General features: G+C 31.7%; 1 protein-coding gene and 1 long non-coding RNA gene across 3 annotated transcripts in view; one reads left to right on the top strand and one right to left on the bottom strand.

The window, feature by feature from the left end:
* Window positions 1-8764, bottom strand: part of LOC141528759 (uncharacterized) — a 36395-nt gene extending 27631 nt beyond the window's left edge. The window contains exon 1 of the long non-coding RNA XR_012479453.1: window positions 8628-8764. This is a non-coding gene — a long non-coding RNA (uncharacterized LOC141528759). The remainder of the gene's footprint in view (window positions 1-8627) is intronic.
* Window positions 1-13981, top strand: part of LOC141528757 (LIM domain only protein 3) — an 86274-nt gene that overhangs the window by 41121 nt on the left and 31172 nt on the right. For both annotated transcript variants that reach the window (XM_074244971.1, XM_074244973.1), the window contains one exon: window positions 8544-8615. The gene's annotated coding sequence lies outside the window, so the exon portion shown is untranslated. The remainder of the gene's footprint in view (window positions 1-8543; window positions 8616-13981) is intronic.

Genomic DNA, 13981 nt, shown 5'->3' with positions numbered 1-13981 from the left:
AAGCATAAGTTCTATTCATATACTCTTTTTTAACGTTTAAATTTTTTGTACGACACTATATCAAGTCAACAGTCAGTATAATGAGAAAGTTTCCGCGTATCTACGCACTTATATGTTTACTTTATATTATTTGTTCAAGTGTATGTAGATACTTTGTTACTTGCATTGTAATTATTAATTTTAAAATAAATTGAATAATCCAAAAAAATTGTATTACTACAAATAAATATGTAGTAATACATAGAAATATTTTTTTCTTCATAAAAACTTTAATAAGTGAGATTAATATTGCTTTAAAAATTTTAATATGTTAAAAATTTATTTTTATCAAATGATAATAAATTCAAAAAGGTTATATTATGATTTTTTTATAATAACTTTTGTAATACTTATTTTACTTAAGTATTCTCACTTTGTCACTATCTATAGCCTTGTATTAATTGAGTAACCCTGTTATTGGCCCTTTTGGCTTTTGGGTTGAAATAAATAAATAAATATTGTCTTCTATTATAACCTTTTAAAAAATTTATTCGAAAATGGAAAATACATATACGTATTGTAATGGAATAAAAACTTCGTATTAGTACATAGCTTGTGCAAGTATTGCTGTTGTAAACGTCGGGCTTATACTTTTTTTTTTTTTCAATGTAACATACTTAATTAACTATATTTAATTATCATAAAACAGTATAGATAAATGAGTGGCTCGAAACAGGTAATAGATATTAAACCTCAAAGATACGAAAAACGAAAAATGAAAGATATAAAAGGGGAAATTAGGGACAGAGTACGAAGGGGGAGATTTATTCCAGCGAGTAGTTACCCTCTACTCAGCAATATAAAGTTAGTAACATTCGATCTCATAACGTTGAAAGTTAATTCCTTTCGGCATTAATACGGTGAGTGCATCCCCGAGTAATGAGATTGCGTTGATCGGGGGTTGAGGGACTCGGGACAGGAGTGATGGAGCTAACGGGGACAGGGGCCGAGGGAGAGGAGAGAGGGGAGATGTTACCAACTACGGACACACTTTGATAGATAGAGGGGGTTGTATTAGATGATGTAAGGGCTTCGTTATAAAGCTTTCGCGTAATAATAACCTATTGTCTAACTATATATTCTATATCTACGTCTATATCTGTACCAATAATAATTATAATGATTATAATAATAATAATAATAATAATAATGACAATTCTCAGTATGTTTCAACCTCATTTTGTTCCGCAATTTCATTACATACGCGTCCTTCACTATTCGTACGGTCTCTTGTAATATTATACGTTAAAATAATTTCATTGAGGGGAGTATAATCAAACCGAGTAGAGCTGAGTACAGTAAAATGGATGTGACCGAGTATTAAAAAAAAGAAAGATATTATTACTTTACTTTACTTTATTTTATTCTTCTCCACATGTCTGACGATGTTAAACCTTTTTTTTTAATTTACTTTTAGCCCCAGGCCCTTTTTTTTATTCAAGGAAAATTTTTTTATTCTCGTTAGAAAATTTAGAATTTTATGCTAATGACAATAATTATTACCATAACTTTATTAATTTACAATACACCTTCAATAGGATAGTTATCTCAGTTCAAAATATCCAAATTATTATTTTTCAGATTTCTAAAAAATTTGCCTTATAGAAAAAATAATTTTCACTTTAAATTGATAAAAATTTTGATTGATCCATGAAAAAAGAGGTCTTAAATGCTCATGAACGCTAATTTATAATTTTTAGAAAAATTTACTTCTAAAAAATTCCGACAGGTGGCGTATGATAGTTAAATTTTCTCGCTACCAGAGAGTTAAGTTTCAAAAGATAATTTTTTACACAAAACATTTTTTTTCAACCTCAATAAAAAGTCTATGAGTATGATTACGTCTTTTTAAGACTTTGATGATGATACTATGAAGGTTCAGTGAGTTTTTCTGCACCCTGTTGATGTACTGTCGGTATTTGGTAGATAAACAAGCTGGAAAAAATGTAAATCGATATTTAGAGTAAACAACCGAATGAATGTTAAATTTATTTTTCAATTTAAATGCGTGAGCTCGCAACGCGTAGGGAAAAGGGTTAAAATCAGTAATAATAAAAAATAAATTTGTAGAAGAAGTTAAAAGTGTTATTTTTATTTTTCATGGTTGTTATTTTGGTTAATGTGACATAATCAATTAGTAGGTTTAGATTTTACATTAATTTTTCAAAGTAAAAAATGTAAATCAAAGTATTCAAAAAAATTTTAAATATTGTATTAATAATTAATTCAATCATAAATTTTTTTTTGTTATATCTGAGTTTTATTAGAAGACCTTGACTGGATTATTATTATTTTTTTTATTATTTACTAATTAATTAAATAAACTATAAACTGATGTGCTTCAGGAGTATGAGCTTGGATTTTTCAGAATCGCCACACATTAATGATGCGATAAATGAAATTGATACTAACAGAACGAGGATATTAAAATAAATTCGTAGTGCCATATTATTAATGATTAACATTTTAACAAGAGCTAGTGTATTGATATTTATTGGCTTCATGTTTTACAAAAGTTATTTTGTTCTTGGAGTTGGTTGGACAGTTGTGATCGGTATGTTATTTATCTCCTTTGTGTTGATATTGTATCGAACTTTGTCCTTAAGACTATTGTTTCATTACTGGTAACTATGATTAATAATTGATATATAAATACGCTTATGACACGTTACTCTAATAACTTGTATATCATTGCAATTAAAAAAATCAAAAAACTTCACAATGGATTTGATATTTTAAAAAATATTCTGGACATTTTTTTTAAATTTTGGTTCCTTAAAAAATTTTTTTAATGCTTAATCATAAGAACTGCTCTTCACAATTAATTTATTTTACTTACAAAATTTTTTCTACAAATAAAAAAATTAATTTTTGATTAAAAAAATTTTTTTTCTAAAATTAAAAAATATTTAAAAAGATAATAATTATTTTAAGCGAAGCAAATTTTTTTGTCTCAATTTAAATCTTGCTCATTAATTTTTCTGGATTAAACAAAATTGTTTTGTCTTTAATAATTACAGTAAGATGATAAAAAATCGTTATTTTAATTTTGATTAGATCAACGAAAAAAAAAGAACGAAATTACTGCAAAGGATCTCAATTCATAATTTATTTGTCTCACTAAATAATAAAACCCTTATCCACAAGAGAGAAAGATAATATTTAGATAAATTTAGCGGTAGGACCCTAAAATGCGGTGGTGCCGCGAGTGCGCTCAATTACATTACTTACACTGATACCATTAGTGTTGCGGTTTTGATAGAGTTCCGTGTTTTATCATCTCATTATAGCTTACGCATTATCGATCCACATATTTATACACATCTACTCGCGTACACACCGCGATCTATTTATATAAATATATCCCGATATACATATCTAGCTATATTTACATAGACCGCGTGCTGTGCATTTAATGCTATTTTAATGGGTAATTTAATTCAACAATAATTGAATCGCTAAATAAACATCGAGCAAGCATTTCCAACTTGTTCACTTCTTCTTCCCTAAAAAAGCACAGCTTTGAATTAATTTATACTCACATATATATTACGTCTTAATATATATAATATTTGGTAAATTCGTCAGCATGTGTCGCCAATTGTATGCAATATTGTTTTTGTCCCTTATAATCCTTTGCTTATAGTTCGCCGACACACCGGATGTTCTTCATTAAAGTGCGACTATGCCGGCGTCTTTTGATGCTCCACTAAAATAAATAATAAATGTTTTTTGGTTTCGTTTATTCGCCGGTTGTGCTGAGAACTTAACTCGTGCGATTTCACAGTTTGGGTTTTATTTAAATCTCTATTTTTATTTTAAAAAATAACTGAACTTAAGCTTAAGCTTAATTCTACAAAGTAGAGGAATTTTATTTTTGATTATTGTGGCAATTTTAATAAAATTTAATTTTTTATATTTGCTCTTCCGTCTCGAAAATTTTGTTTTTAATTTTTATAAGACAGATTTTGGCATTTAACATTTTTTACAACGTAATATTAATATTCTATTAAATAAATCCCTTTAAAATTAATTTTTTTTTTTCTAATAAAATATTTTTGTAAAGATTGATAAATTAAAAAAGTATTAAAAGGGCGCGCAAAAAAATTTTTTGAACTTAAAATAGTTGAAAACGTCAAAATCAGTATAAAAAAAAATTATTTGAATTACTTACGTCTAAAATTTACAACAAATTTCCCTCCAAGTCAAAAAATCGTACAAATATTTTGTAATTTGATAAAAATATCAAAATAAAAAGCTTATATAGCAATCAATAAATTTCGCCGATGGATTCTTCGAAGTAATTTGCCATTAACTTAATGAAAATGTATAAAAAAAAAGTAAATCAGAGAATGTAATGTAATGCATAAGGTATATAGACAGATAAATTTAAGTTGATAAACAATAAAAAATATAGTGACACATAAAAAGCGTTATAAATGGTAGCAGTCGATTGACAATAAAGCTTGAGTGCGCCAGGACGTCTGGCAATAGTCGAATGTAATTTCACGAGAGTGTCTTTACTTGCCAGTACTGCTGAAGAAGAGCTGAGAGTGAGCAGTGATCTGCATTCAACCAAAGGGTGCTATATTATATAGTGTGGAATAGAATCGATCGGATGCAATGCAAGATGGACCTTGCTCTTTCTTCGCTCCTCGATCTTCTTCTTCTTCTTCGTCTCAAATTATGTATTACACATCAATCTGATATCAACCATCGCCAAAAAGATGAAGATGAAGATGGAGATGAAGAACGATTGAATTATTTCTACAACTCGATTTCGACTTCTACTGTTCCTACGTATACAGAAAAGCTCGGCTCCTTAGTTGTTGAAAATTGATGTATATTATAGTCCATATACAGTGTAGTATAAAGTATAAGACATATCTATATGTATATATAAGTTGGACGTAGACGTAGAGGTATTGAGTTCTGTATCATACCGGCTATAATATATTTTTTATCTGATTGAGGGGATCTTCTTTATGGCGGGGTGTTCCGTATACTCAGTTATATTTCTCCCTTCTACTATTCCACTCTTTCACTCTTTCACTCTTTCACTCTTCACATACATATTATACGACGTAAGGGCGTATACGTGAGGGTTGAATCTTGGGACGAGAGTCATCCTATCGACTATTATATTCAACCTTCTTATGTCTTATGTGTACTCCTATATATATTTTTATTTATTGACTTTTTTCATGGCCCGTTAAATGAAATTGAAAAAAAAAAAAAAATTAATTGTCAAATTGGAATTTGTACCAAAAATTATTTGTAATTACACCCAAGAAAAAGTTAATTTTTATTTAATTATTTATTTTCTAAAATTCAACACTCTGACCGCGAGAAGATTTAGCGATCATGCGCCACCTGTGGGAAAATTTCAGAACCAAATTATTTTTTTTTTTTTTTTGCAGAAATAAAATTTCAGCAGAATTAAAAGAACTATTTAAATATTGTGGGACTGCAATTTTAAATTGAAATTTAATAAAAATAGCCATTTCTTCGGTTGGTGCGTGTGTAATTTATTCAAACAGGCATGAAAGGTTATTTTGTCGGATAGGAGCAGAGGGAAAAGAAAGAGAAAGAGAAGGGAGCTCTGAAATTAAAAAAAAAAAAATTTGGCAGTGGGCAAAAAGTACGAGGCAAGAAAATAAAGGAGAAAGGGGAACGGATCTCGCAATCTCTTTCGATCCAATATCCGACTTTTTTGACAGCAATTTCGGTCACGTCCGATAATATATCTGGATCATTAATATAAAGCCTTCGAGCCCTTGTGCACCCCCGCGTAGACCCGAGCGGGGAAATTGCTTTTCAATCCCCAAGCTGCCCCGTCGTCGCGATCCGCCACTACGCCCTACAAAGACCTTCGGCTTCTATCATGGTCCTTCCCAATCTTCAGCCTTTACTTACATTCCGACAATCAAAATATCTACGTTTAATTATTTTCTCGAGTTCACTTGGACATTTTTCTTTTATTTTTATTTAACAAAAAATTTCGATCGTGAAATAATGTCACAAAATAACACCTGACACTTTTAAAAGTTGAAATTTATTGCACTGCAACATTTATAATACTTAATAAATCTCAACGGATTATTTTGAGTTGTTGTGTCAAGTTATGCGAAAACGTATAAATAGTAAGATAAGTTAAATAGCACATAAATATATATGTAATATATTCTCGCAGGTTATCGATCGATTTTATCTTATCTAAACATCACACAACAATAACATCAATTTTATCAAAATTTGCAATATTTATTTTTTTTTTTAAGAAGGTATAGATCCGTAAAAGGTCTAGTTAAAAAAATATTTGTAAATATTGATGATAATTTTAATAAGAACATTTTCTATAAAATATAACAAAAAATTTGTGATTTTTATTGGAATAAAAAAAAAAAAAAAAATTCTTAAACTAAGACAAAATAAATTCAGAAAAAAAATTCCACAATTAGAAGTTAAAATTAATTACAAATGAAATATTTTTTAAATAATTTAATTGTTGAATAAAATCCTGAAGAGATAAAGTGTCAGCTGATTTCAGTGTCAAAATTTTTCCCGTGAAGTTTTGACCAGAGTTCAGTGGATTTAAATTTTTAAATTAATTCATGACATCAATACACTATTACCACAAAATTGAATACAATAGTACATACATGTGAATAAATACACCTGGATGCCGACAGCAGAAATAAAAGTTCACAAAAAGCTTTTATTTATATAATTGATAATTGACACGTGAACTCGTCTTTATTTATAAATACAATAAATTAACAGAGTTGAGTTTATCGGTTGCCTATAAATTTATCGTCTAGACTAATCTATTTTAATAATCCCACCTTTACCGATATATACATATATATGTGTCACTTAAAACCCGATAATGGATTTAACTGATGGATTTATAAATTTATAAAGTTATAAATTCATCTTTTTAGTCAAATGTCATTTAGCTGTCAAAAATTATGAATTATTTTAGCGAGCAGTATTCCACTTTTCACTTCGGTTAATTTATTATTAAACTCGGAATATTGCTTTCTACATTAGTATCACTCGATTATTTAATAGCTATTTTTATGTATTAAAATTAATTTAATTTTATTTTTTTAAATATAATATACTTGGTAACTTTTTACCGACTAAAATATCAGCAACATTTAAATATTTATCCACTTGGTGCTTAATTTAATGACCATATAATATTTTTCGTGAAATATTACAACCATAAAAACCGATAATGGATGGTAATTATTGCAGCAGCACACATTAATAACAACGATAAAAAATGAACGAGGTTAAAATAATTTTGAAACAAAGTTGCATTAGTTAAATTAAAAATTATCATCAAACGCAAACGCAATATTTAAATTAAAAACACGTGAGCAATATAATGGACTTTCCGTAACAAGCTGCCCGCATGACAACCATTTGATAAAAAATAAAATAAAGTATTTAAATGTGGGCTGATTATTGCTGGCCTCGTTAAATAATACCCTGCTTTTAACACTCTGCAGATACTATTTAATCCGATTAATATTTTAATATATATTTTATTCCATTTACCATCTGTTACTTTTTCTATCTCGTATAAAATATTAATTATAATAAAATACGTTAATATGATATATGTAATAAAATATTAACGTGATGAGTAATAAAATAAAATTAAAAAAGATTTTTGTTTATGAAGTAATAGTTTTCGATAAAATGCGACATGAGTAGACGTTATATTTTATTTGGAAATAATGCAGATACGCGAATCGATCAATTTATAAAATATATATGAGTATACTTGGACGACAGTCAAATGACATTTTGTGCCAGACAATATTTTATATTCACTGGACTTTAACTCCACTCTGGTCTCTGGTCTCTAAAATATATATATATATATATATATATATATATATATATATATATATATATATATATATATATATATATATATATATATATATTCAGTCTACTGAGTTGTAATATTAGAGAAGAAATAAAGATGACCCAGATATCAATATGAATATTTAGAAATTGATTGATTGCCGTTACTGTCGACTATGTATATTTTTTTTTTATTTTTTCAAATATTGAAACCTTCCTTTGGTATTAAAAAATGAAGTTTGGAAAATTTAAATATATTTCAGTTTTATGTTATCAATTTTAAGCAATCGTATCTTTTTTAACCGGAGTAACATTTTATGAAAAGCTTTAAAATCAAATGAATTTTTTAACATCAAAACTTAAATTCTGAATTAAATATGAAAGATATAAAAAAAAATCACAAGTTATATTTTATATAGAAAATTTAATTATTTAAAAAAGTTTATTATCAATTTTGCTGTATCTTTTTTCTGTTGGAAAAAATTTCAATCCAAAGATTATTAAAAATTTGAAATAATTTAAATTATTAAAAGAGTAAGCAAATTTTGTGACCAGTGTATTTATAAATAAAATAGGTTTTTACTAGTAATAATTAATAATTTAATTTTTTTATTTTCTAGATAAACAATGGAATAATTAAACTCCACATGCGCCAATTTAAAAGTGTCTGAAAATTGTAGATGAAGCCAAATGTGAGTACTTACATATTATTACCCTTAATTCTCATTTTTAATTTTTTTTTCTCACCCATTCATACAAAAGCGCATTAATAAGTCTTACTTTTATTAGTTTAATTAAAATAATTACAAGGCAATAAAGCTTGACGTAATTTAAACAAGAAGATAGTTTATACGATACAATATAACCGTAGAGACTAAAGTAGCGAGTATATTAAGTCGAGGTGTTGTGTCCGAGCCACGTCTCAAAGACCAATTTCCGCTAGCCTCTATTTACATAGTTGGATACACTAACACCTACTGTACCTACTGCTACACGGAGTTGAAGTTGCTCGACTGTCGAGGAGGCTAATTCGCATAATATAATGTAAGGGAGTTTCTCCATACCTCATATCTTATTCTTATATACTTGTGTGTCATTTATTCTCGTTCTCTTTCTCACACCGCGAAAAACATTGAATTTCCATATCTCGGTAATTGTAATGTACATTCATTACCGCTTACATTAACATTCAGTTCGCGTTCCAAATTCTCGTATTCTACTTTTAAATTATTTCAACTATTTATCGTTCTATGTTTATTCATAATTTTTATCTGGCAATGATTGCAGCTAATTTTTAAAATTTATCCAATTATCCAAATTATATTATTTAATTTAAATAGATAAATATGAAGTATCAAGCAAAATTTAGCGAAAAGAGCCTCACATATTAGCACACTTATATTATACTGATACTGTATCGTAATATAACGTTACATTGAAATTGAAAGCACAGAGTACAGAGATCCGTTGAGAGTGCAGTAGGTGATTCAACGAGGGACAATTGAATCCAATTACAGCCGCCGCAATGCTCAGAGATTCTCAACCTCGGCTCGATCTCCGATCTTTGAATCTCTGTACACAGTGCGAGTGTACTAATCGATTAAAAGTGTTAACTTCTTTTTGATTTATTTCCTCACACATTAATGAAAGAATTTATCTTATAAATTAATTTATTTAAAAAAAATTTATCAATTTATTTTTTAATCAAAATATTTTTATATAAAAATGTATAAAAATTTTCATATACGGCCATAAATAATTTTTTTACGGAAAGTAGTGTTGAAAGTCTCCGACAAGTGGCGCATGGCCGCTAAATATTTTCCCTACCAGAGAGTTGAGTTTTAAAAATTAAGTATTAAAGGCAAAATAATTTTTTTACATTTGATAAACTTATTAAATATCAACAATTTTTTGTATAAGTGCAGAGCACGACTCGAATCAACCAAAAGTGACCTCTAAAACTTAAACGAAACCCTCAGTATGAGAATCTCGCAGAAGAGAAGAGCAGAGAGTAATTAATGAGATTGAATGATATGAGCGGAGTATAATATAATATAAGTAAGTGAGAAGCGCCGCTGGGTTGTTCATTAGAGACCGCATTGTCCGTTAACTAAGCACAATCTCTAATCTCTAGTCTATGTTCTGTAGTTTGTAGTCTGCAGTCTTGTCTCTGGTCTCTAGTCTCTAGTCTGTAGCTTCCAGGTCCCTTTAGCTGAAACTAAACTCTATCTACCTCCTCTGCTTCCAATATGTACCGAGTTTCTCACTTCTCACTTCTCACTTCTCGCAACTACCCCTAGACACTACTTGCTTTAGTTTAGTTAAGGCTGTAGTTGTATTTATAAATATGTATATAGCATAGATAGTTCTTGCTATGAAGTTGGAGATTGAGGTATCCACTTGTAGGGTACAGTATGTCTGTGTTCAACATGTGATACACTGTACTACTTGTATTTTATGTTACTAATACTACTATGTGAAGATTATATATCGACACGGAGAGAAATTAAATAAAAAATTTCTATTGAAGTATTTATCATTCCTATTATCTAATTTACAATTAGATTGATAGCATTGATTATCTTGATAACAATTGCCATCACAAACTATAATATTTATCATAGCTAATTTAAATTTCATATAAAAATCATGATCCATAATAATTATTGTTATCATTTTCAGTAATAAAAATAATAGAAAAATAAATAATAAATATTCGAACAAAAAAAATATTTGAAATTGAAAAGTAAACAAGTAAAAGGAATAAAGAATAAAAGAAAAACAGACTTTTTCCGAGGTTTCAAAATTATCTATTTATTTATGATTACCATCAGTAAAAATGTATATAAGTGTTTGTTCAAGATTAAAGCGGTGAGGTATGTTTTTTTTTTCTGGGTGCGTTTTTCGACCAACACGTGTCTTCTAATCTTACGTATAAACATTTGGATATTTTATCTTTTTTTACGTTTAAAATAATAATTTTGTAAATATTCATATGTTTTATTTTTATGCAATAAATTAGAAAAAAATTTGACATTATTTTTTTGAAACAACAAGAACAATAATATTTGATCTATAAATTAATATCTCTATTAGCATAATGGCAATATTGAGAGATATACTAATGGATAAGTGCATGTGCATCAAACAGACAACTTGAATAACGAACTTAATCTCACTCTGTTTGTGACGGGGTCGTGTTAGTAGTTGAGCTATTAGTGACACTATTACCGTGAGAGAAGGCGAAGGTAGAGAGTACAGAGGAGGACCGAAAGTAGAAAGGAAGAACGGAAATAAAAAGAAATAAAAAAAGAGAAAAGTGTGAGTTCAGAGGGGTTATAATGAGCCGCCCATTAGAGACTTATGACTTTTAGAATATGTCTGACACAGCTGTTATAGCAACTCGCTAATTTTTTTTTTTTTTATTTTTGCTTTCATTAAAAAATACTTATTGCTAATTGAATAATCATTATATATTAAATACAATCATAGTAATTGACAAATCAAATCACATTAAAAAATTTTTGAACGTAAAATAAATAATCAAAAATATTTTAATAAATAAATTGAGAAGTATTTATTTTTTTTTCGAGGAGAAAGTAAACAAAATAAAAATGATTATGTAGATTGACGCAATAAGCAAAGATGGTTGGCAACAGTTCGTAGAGTAGAGCACAACATAGTACAGCATCAGTTAAATGAGAAGAGCCGTAGAGACTTAGCCTTAACGGTAGTGTAGCCCGACTAAACAACTCGCGTCATAAATCTTCGTTAAAGAGTGCGTCCGTTTGCAATTTGTTTATCCGGAGCCTCGAAAGGGAAAATTACGAGAAGAGAAAGATTTTGAGCACCGCTGGATATGGAGCTTGCAGCTCAACGCTCAACGGGACACGACGATGCCATTACCGTGGCGACCTCTCTCACCCCCAAGTCTGGCTCCCACTCGTTTCACCCCTATCTGACGGGTGCTTTTACCGCCCGGCTTTCCCGCTCCTCTCACACAACTAAACTCGCGGACTAGACTTTCTTCTCGCCGCGTTTACTTTCCACGCGCACTTACTCTCTCTCTACTCTCAGCAGACTTGAATTATACAGTCGGCGCCACTTAAAATAATACACCCGGTATAAACTGTGCATCAACGTTAAAAGCTGTCATTTTCTGTAAGCCGGAATTATGGAGATTCGGACGCTATTTCTGAGGACTCAGAACTGAGGACCGACGAAGAAAGAGATAACTCTCTCTCTCTCTCTCTCTCTCTCTCTCTCTCTCTCTCTCTCTCTCTCTCTCTCTCTCTCTCTCTCTCTCTCTCTCTCTCTCTCTCTCTCTCTCTCTCTCTCTCTCTCTCTCTCTCTCTCTCTCTCTCTCTCTCTCTCTCTCTCTCTCTCTCTCTCTCTCTCTCTCTCTCTCTCTCTCTCTCTCTCTCTCTCTCTCTCTCTCTCTCTCTCTCTCTCTCTCTCTCTCTCTCTCTCTCTCTCTCTCTCTCTCTCTCTCTCTCTCTCTCTCTCTCTCTCTCTCTCTCTCTCTCTCTCTCTCTCTCTCTCTCTCTCTCTCTCTCTCTCTCTCTCTCTCTCTCTCTCTCTCTCTCTCTCTCTCTCTCTCTCTCTCTCTCTCTCTCTCTCTCTCTCTCTCTCTCTCTCTCTCTCTCTCTCTCTCTCTCTCTCTCTCTCTCTCTCTCTCTCTCTCTCTCTCTCTCTCTCTCTCTCTCTCTCTCTCTCTCTCTCTCTCTCTCTCTCTCTCTCTCTCTCTCTCTCTCTCTCTCTCTCTCTCTCTCTCTCTCTCTCTCTCTCTCTCTCTCTCTCTCTCTCTCTCTCTCTCTCTCTCTCTCTCTCTCTCTCTCTCTCTCTCTCTCTCTCTCTCTCTCTCTCTCTCTCTCTCTCTCTCTCTCTCTCTCTCTCTCTCTCTCTCTCTCTCTCTCTCTCTCTCTCTCTCTCTCTCTCTCTCTCTCTCTCTCTCTCTCTCTCTCTCTCTCTCTCTCTCTCTCTCTCTCTCTCTCTCTCTCTCTCTCTCTCTCTCTCTCTCTCTCTCTCTCTCTCTCTCTCTCTCTCTCTCTCTCTCTCTCTCTCTCTCTCTCTCTCTCTCTCTCTCTCTCTCTCTCTCTCTCTCTCTCTCTCTCTCTCTCTCTCTCTCTCTCTCTCTCTCTCTCTCTCTCTCTCTCTCTCTCTCTCTCTCTCTCTCTCTCTCTCTCTCTCTCTCTCTCTCTCTCTCTCTCTCTCTCTCTCTCTCTCTCTCTCTCTCTCTCTCTCTCTCTCTCTCTCTCTCTCTCTCTCTCTCTCTCTCTCTCTCTCTCTCTCTCTCTCTCTCTCTCTCTCTCTCTCTCTCTCTCTCTCTCTCTCTCTCTCTCTCTCTCTCTCTCTCTCTCTCTCTCTCTCTCTCTCTCTCTCTCTCTCTCTCTCTCTCTCTCTCTCTCTCTCTCTCTCTCTCTCTCTCTCTCTCTCTCTCTCTCTCTCTCTCTCTCTCTCTCTCTCTCTCTCTCTCTCTCTCTCTCTCTCTCTCTCTCTCTCTCTCTCTCTCTCTCTCTCTCTCTCTCTCTCTCTCTCTCTCTCTCTCTCTCTCTCTCTCTCTCTCTCTCTCTCTCTCTCTCTCTCTCTCTCTCTCTCTCTCTCTCTCTCTCTCTCTCTCTCTCTCTCTCTCTCTCTCTCTCTCTCTCTCTCTCTCTCTCTCTCTCTCTCTCTCTCTCTCTCTCTCTCTCTCTCTCTCTCTCTCTCTCTCTCTCTCTCTCTCTCTCTCTCTCTCTCTCTCTCTCTCTCTCTCTCTCTCTCTCTCTCTCTCTCTCTCTCTCTCTCTCTCTCTCTCTCTCTCTCTCTCTCTCTCTCTCTCTCTCTCTCTCTCTCTCTCTCTCTCTCTCTCTCTCTCTCTCTCTCTCTCTCTCTCTCTCTCTCTCTCTCTCTCTCTCTCTCTCTCTCTCTCTCTCTCTCTCTCTCTCTCTCTCTCTCTCTCTCTCTCTCTCTCTCTCTCTCTCTCTCTCTCTCTCTCTCTCTCTCTCTCTCTCTCTCTCTCTCTCTCTCTCTCTCTCTCTCTCTCTCTCTCTTCACAGTTGCCCTCTTCATCTCTGCTACA

Source organism: Cotesia typhae, unplaced genomic scaffold, assembly GCF_013202065.1.
Source record: "Cotesia typhae breed Kobodo isofemale line unplaced genomic scaffold, CoteBio_Ctyphae contig_44, whole genome shotgun sequence".
NCBI classification, from domain to species: domain Eukaryota; kingdom Metazoa; phylum Arthropoda; class Insecta; order Hymenoptera; family Braconidae; genus Cotesia; species Cotesia typhae.
Note: the sequence above shows the minus strand (reverse complement) of the source record. Positions and strands in the feature narration are given on the sequence as shown.